At 41.9% G+C, this 7,131-nt stretch overlaps 1 pseudogene; it reads right to left on the bottom strand.

Moving 5' to 3' along the window:
- Positions 1 to 5,522: 5,522 nt before the first annotated feature.
- Positions 5,523 to 6,018, bottom strand: LOC150052934 (large ribosomal subunit protein eL29 pseudogene; annotated as a pseudogene).
- Positions 6,019 to 7,131: the final 1,113 nt, after the last annotated feature.

The raw sequence follows: 7,131 nt of genomic DNA, 5'->3' as shown, positions 1-7,131 counted from the left end.
CACCCATGGCCCTCAGCCTTATAGAGCTGTTATTTCTTTTTTTAAATTGTAATTAGTAAAAGGGTTACATGATATTTGCCAGATAGAAGGTGCGTTAATTCACATACATTGATACCCTTTCACATGTCTTGGTACCCATTTCCTTCCCCCCCCCACACCCCCCACCCGTCTTGGTTTTCCCCCCTTCCCTATCAAATTTCAAATATCCAATTACAAATAAATTCAATATATTAGATAACAAAGTGAGATACTATACCAATATGGGATAACAAGGGACAGCAAAGGAGATGAGAGACAACATAGTACATTAAGGACAACAATCATTCATTATATGGCTTTTGTTTCACTATCCTGGAGGTCCTTTTAATTAGCTTCACATTATATGTCCTTATGTATCAAGATTTTTAGAGCTGTTATTTCTTACCAAGATGATACAGCATGTTGGTCTCAGTACTGTCAAGGGTTCAGGAAAATAGGCGTTGTCCTTCACAGAGCCGACATTGGGACAGACTGAGGGGAAAGTTACATGAGATCATTGCTGAGGAAGAGATGGCAAAAATGAAGTATCTGAGTGAGATGTTGTCCTCCAGAATTCATGCAAAGGTGTACAAACACACGTGTGGGGGGGATCAGAAAAATGGCAGCATTGTCCCTATAGCAGATGCCAAGAGTCATTTGAAATGACCATGAAGAGGCTGATGCCAAGGTCAATAAATTGTGAGACAACTTCATGAGGAGAAACCTGATGCCATTGTAACGACTGAGTACTGGGAGCTGTGGTTAGTCTGCTGTCAGTGAAAAGAACCAGTTACAATATGGCATTTATATTGAGATATAATTTCCAATCCAGATTTATTTAAGTATCACTGACAAATAACAGCTGTATATATGTGAAGATTTGATAGACATACTCATTGTGAAATGGTTCTCATCCTAAACCAGTTTCTGCACTTATCACCTCACATTGCCCTTATGTTTAAGATCTCCTGTGTGGACAGCTTGCAAGTATACGTTACCACATTGTGAAGTTTAGTCACACTGTGGACATTAGATCCCCAGAACTCATTCATGTCAGAGTTGAATGCTATACCCTTTGACCGTCCAGATAGAATTTCTCTATTACTTTGTGAGGATATGCTGTATACCTGTGTGTATGCTTTACGTCCTGAAAAGATTTAGCAACATTTAAACAACTCTATTTGTTAAAGTAATGAGACTTGTTATAACAACCAGCCAAACTCCCTTGGCATACACATAGTTGAACTTTATTTCTGGCTCATAAAGTCAAAGACAGATGCCAGTGTGCCTCTCTCTTCCAAGCAGTTGACCCAGAGTTCCAGTTTCATCTTGCAGCTTTGTCATTTTCCATTTGGCTTGTTGCAGTTCTCCTAGGAAGATGGAGGGGGAAAGAGAGGGGCATCATTGTAGTTGCCACCATTCCCTTGGCCAAACCTACAAATGGTGCCCTTCACTTCCAGTGACCACATTGGTCTCTGGGTGATTTGAGTGAGTTCTCTAGGGGCTTGTGTGTTGGAAGCCTGGCCCTCAGTGTAATGATATTAAGAGGCACAGCCTGGTAGGAAAGGATTGGGTCTAGCTAGTGTGATGCTGTGAAAGATAGATAGATAGATAGATAGATAGATAGATAGATAGATAGATAGATAGATAGATAGATAGATAGATAGAGGCCTAGCCCCTCTCCCTGCTCTGTCTTCTGGTTACACCATGGGATCTGTCTCCTCACACAGAGAAGGATTTCTCCTTCTCTTACCACAGTGATTCTCACCTCACCAGAGTAGAGCAGAGACCAATTTCCAACTCTTGGATCTCCAGAACTGTGACCAGAACAAACCACTTTTCTAAGTTCCTTGGTCTCAGGTATTTCATTGTCATGAGGTAAAACCGACAAACAGGGAAGAATAGGAGAAGAGAGGTAAGGTGTGCCCACGGGAGTCATCGACAAGATCTGATGTGCAGCGTAGAGTGCCTCGTGGCCACTTCTGTAATGTTTGGAGAGCTTGAGTGCGCTCACATTACTTTCGTTAGAGTTCATATGAATGAAGCTGGCTACTAAGCCTTATGCTGGGTCTGTTAGACTCTCTCAGGGACAGGATGGGGCAGCTCCGATGGAAATGGTCCCTGTGCTGGCCAGTCCTTCCATTGTGATAGACTATTTCTTGCCTGTGGTTTGGTCTTTTGGACATTTTGGTAAGGGTTAAAGTCTCCATTTCTAGGTGAAAGTAATGGCTCTGTTTGGGGTTTTGGTGGCATCATGATCTTCTTAGAGTAATGATCTCCCCAAAGACGTTCTTGTACAATGTAAGATGTCATACAAGAAGGAAGAACTAAGGGTGCTAATCTACTGACCTTAAAACAAGGAGATTACCTGGAATGATCTGGATTGTCTGGATGAAAAATGTAATTATGATGGATGGCTCTTAAGTGGGGACAAGGAGGGTAGGACAGGGAGAGCCAAAGAGAGGGCACGGCCAGCTCTAGAGATGGTAGAAGGGGCCGTGTGCTAAGAACATAGGCAGCCTGTGGATGTGGAGGAGGACAAGAATGTAGTGTCTCTAGACTACAGCCTCCAGAATGAAATGCAGCCAACACATCAGTTTTATCCTCCAGCAACTCCTAGGCTTCTAATTTCCTTCTGAATTTTACAATAAAAAATTATGGTCATTTGTGATAATAGCAAGAAGAAACTAAGGTATTGGTCATTTTAGGAACCCATTCATTTATTCCAGATCTCTCTCTCTCTCTCTCTCTCTCTCTCTCTCTCTCTCTGTATATACATGTATATAAATACATACATATGCACATATGTACATATCTATTTATACATACGTACATGTATATACATATCTATGTACATAACACAGTAATCTCTGGTTGTGGAGTCACACTATTTTGGCTCTGATACCCAGCCTCACTACTCACTAGTTGTGTGACTAAACAAATCACTTGTCTCCAAACCTCAGTTCCCTTATCTGTAAAGTAGGGGGGATAATGGATAGGGTCGTATGGGTGTGGGATGACATTGTACACTGCCATGAGGCAGGACCAGTCCCTCCTTGTACCCTGGAGGTTGTTAGTTAAAGTCTGTCCTTGGACCCCCATTCTTCCAGTGTTTTTGTAAGGTGCTCCTGAAATGTAGTTGGAAGAGAAAATTCTTTGCAAACTACAAATCCTTGGGGGATCACAGCATGATCAATAAATAGAGGCTTATTTGAGTTTGTGGTCCAGAGGACCCCAGGGAAGGAGACACCTGTTCCTATTACTGTGTCCTTTTGAAACAGGAGGCTTATTTTTTCGCTTTCTTTGAGATTATGCTGGTTTGAGGTTGGAAAAACACTTTATCCACATGAACTAGGTGGAATTTTGGATGGAGCAAGTTTTGTTTTGTTTTGTTTTCAATAAAAGACAAGACCACCCCTCTCCCCATTCTGTGTCCTTCATGGTCTGGTAAGGATTTTATATTCCTTTAATTATCCAGTCCCATTTGGAGTGGACAGACTGTGATTTGGGGTTTAATGAAGGAGACTTTTGGCATTAATTATTACTGTTATTATTGTTTCTGGATAAGGAGTGTCTCCAGTTATTTTCTCGGCTGTCTGGGTAAGGGGCCAAGGAGGATCATGTCCAGTCAAAAATTGCTCGTGGCTTTTATTTCACTAAAATCAGATCCCAACCCAAACTTGCAGGGATGGTGATGAGCTCACTGTTGATGAAAGTCCTGGCCTTTCACTACCTGGAAAAAAAGAAAAGCAAAAATGCTACCATCACTCGGAAAGGTTCACTTACCTATTATCTACACATTGATGTAAGGAGAGTATTTGTTTAGGCTAGCCCATAGGTGAGCTGTAATAACTGGAGTCCATCTCCATCAGGCTTTATTTCTAAATATAAATGAGGTATGTACTTATTGCAGACAAAATATATTTTTAAAAATTAGCTAGGTATCTTGAGAAATGCCTATGGTCCCAGGTACTTGGGATGCTAAGACAGAAAGATGGCTTGATTATAACATATGCATTGTGGGATTTCTCTTTCTTTCTTTCCTTCCTTCCTTCCTTCAATTCAGGGCCTAGGCACTGTCCCTGAGTTTTTTCACTCAAAGCTACTGCTCTACCACTTTAAGCCACAGCTCCACATCCAGCGTTTGGTACTTTCCTGCCAGAGATGACTTCAAATTGTGCTCATCAGATCTCAGCCTTTGGAATAGCTAGGATTGCAGATGTGATCCACAGACACCCAGCTGCATTGTGGGATTTTTTACCTAAAGGCCTCCCATGGGTGTCTAGAATTGCATAACCTGTGCCCTGGGGTCTTGGGAGATGGGTGGTAACACTTATAGGCAATGTCTCTTCCATGTCCTGGTGGCTCTAGAGAGCTAAAAAAAAAACCATATGGTTTCTAATAAGCTTGTTTCAAAATTTTACACATTGTAGATGTTTGAAACTTAGATATAAGTTTTTTTTTCTGACATCCCAATCCTTAAAAATAACTACCCCTACTTGACATGATATTTCCAGATTTATCTGGACAATTACAAAAAAATTACAAGGCTACATGAAAGTATCATTTTTATCAAAAATAGAATCTTGCTGTCTGAAGATTTGTGCAACTTCTTTTTCTACTTCATAATAAATCCTAATCAGGCCTCCCTGAAAGTTCATGTACATCTCTCATTCTGTTTAATGGCTGCCTAGAAGTCTGTCATTTGAATATGCTATAATTTGTCTGATCTCCCTATGAATCAGCATTTGGGTTGTTTTTAATTTTTCTTTATATAATGGCATTATAAATATTCTTTTTTTGTGTGCTGCTCCTGGGGCTTAGACCCAGGGTCTGGGTGCTGTCTTGACCTCTTAATTGTTCTAGGCTAGAGCTTCACTACTTGAGCCATAACTCTACTTCTAGCTTTTGGGGGGATAGTTGATTGGAGATAAGAGCCTCATGGACTTTTCTATCTGGCTAGCTTCAAACTGTAATCTTCAGATCTCAGAGCCTCCTGAGTAGCTAGCTAGGATTATAGGCAGTGCTTAGTTAGAAGCAATTCTTGTATGTGATTTGTGCAAGCCACTCTGTGAAAAGATTAGAGTGACATATGTCTTCTCCAGCTGCCTGTGGCTTCTGCATTCTTATTATCACAGGATATTATCAATCTTTCAAAAATATTGCCCTCAGGAAAAAAATACCATATGTTCCCATTTCTCTTAGGGAGAGAAAAGGCTGATCCCACAGACGTAGGTTAGAGCAGTGGTTACCCAAGTGAGGGAGAGGGCACAGGGGAGGAGGCTGGAGAGGTGATTAAAAGGAACAAGAGAGGAGAGAAACCAGGCTGGGAATGGAATTCAGACCTTCTAATGGGCTAGGTAGACTCTCCATCACTGAACTATAATTTGAGCCCAATCAGGTAATTTTTTTTCTTGCCTCAGCTTTATTGGTAGAAATGACAACAGGCCATTGGCTGAGAGCCACAGCAGTCCTCCTGTCATCACACTGGCAGACAGAGGTCTTCATTGTGGGGCCTTCACAGGGCCCTGGTCACCCTTAGAAGATGGAGCCTGGGACTGAGCTGGAGTGGCAGCTGGAAACTGGGCCTTGGCTGGAGCCTGGGCCTTGGTTTGTGCCTTAGCCTTGGCCTTAGCAGGAGCCTGGGCCCTCGCCTTGGGCTGGGTGAGCCTGCAACCCCTGGCAATGTAGGCATGGATGCGTGCGCTTCCTGAGCTTGGGGTGGGCAGTGTAGGCTAGTCGCTGGAGCTTGCAGGTGGCCTGCTCTGGAAGCTCGTGTTTGTTGCTTCACCAGGCCTGCATGCTCATGGCCTTAGCATTGTTGGCTTGCATCTTCTTAAAGCCCTTCTTGTTGTGCTTCTTAGCAAAATGCATGCTTCTCAGGAACTTGGGGTCCACCCCTTTCAGCAACTCATATCTTTGTGACCTGGGTATCTTGATACCATTTCTGTGCCACTTCTGGGACTGGTTGTGTGTAGTATGGTTCTTGGACATGGCCATGTCTGAACTGCCAACCCTCAGGAGCTGATGTGCCTGGAACCAGAAGGGAAAGAGACCAATCAGACAATTTTAATATGATTAAATTATTTGATTTTTCTGAGCATTCATGATTAATGAAGTTAGCATCTCGCAATACATTTATTGGATATATTTATTCTTCTTTGAATTTTCTGTTCATGCCCTATCCTGCTATTTCTCAAGGTGGTTTTTCCTCTTAATAACTTAAGATTTCTTTGTATATTAGGAAAAATTATCTTTTGCTTGTCATGTATTTTAAATACTGTGACCAAGTTGTTTGTCATTTGACTTTCTGTTTTACATCTTTCCATGCCTTACAATTAGTAGTTTAAATTCTTTTTTTTTGGCCAAATACTAGGTATAATAAAAGTTGCTTTATAAGAGGATAAGAAGGATGGATCAAATGGTAGAGTATCTGCCTGGCAAGTGGGAGACCCTGAGTTCAGACATTAGTACCACCAAAACAATTACCCAATTCTTACCAAAAAAATTGAGGTAGAAGGTGGAACTGTTTTGTTTTGTTTTTTAGTATCCCAGGCCCAAAGTCCAACTGTTCCACTTGTCCAGTCCAATCACTACCTTCCACGTGAAGAGACATGATGAAGGACTCAGAAAGGAGATTTATTACATGATCGCCACGGGAAGACAACACTATGGTATTGTCTCCCGGACATCTTCAGGGTATAAACATTATGCAAGTTAAACAGAAAGTGTTGAGGGAGAGGATGGAAAAGAGAGGCAGAACTAAAATAGCTCCAGGTCACAAATGTGTTCACAAGTGGTCACTGGTGGTTTGACGGGCTGTTGTCTAAAGATGGTGCAGACAAGGCCTTTGTTTCAAGGGCCATCACTGTCATCTAGCAAGTGGTCCAGCTCTTTTGGGGTTCTGAGATGAAAAAACAGCTTGGGACAAAGGACAGAGACAGAAAATGGAGGAGTCAAGGACGCCTAATAGTTTTCAAGTTGCCTCTTAACGCAACAGGCAGAGAGTCTTGGCACTGGTAGTATTAATCTTCCAGCCAGGGTAGATAATAGGGGTAAGATTTGCAATAACAGTCGAGTTTTTCCTGAAAATAAAATCTATGAAACCAACAA

The sequence above is a fragment of the Megascapheus bottae genome, chromosome 16 (genome assembly GCF_031878675.1).
Source record: "Megascapheus bottae isolate mThoBot1 chromosome 16, mThoBot2.hap1, whole genome shotgun sequence".
NCBI classification, from domain to species: domain Eukaryota; kingdom Metazoa; phylum Chordata; class Mammalia; order Rodentia; family Geomyidae; genus Megascapheus; species Megascapheus bottae.
The sequence above is the reverse complement of the archived record's forward strand: the minus strand, read 5'-3'. Positions and strand labels throughout refer to the sequence as shown.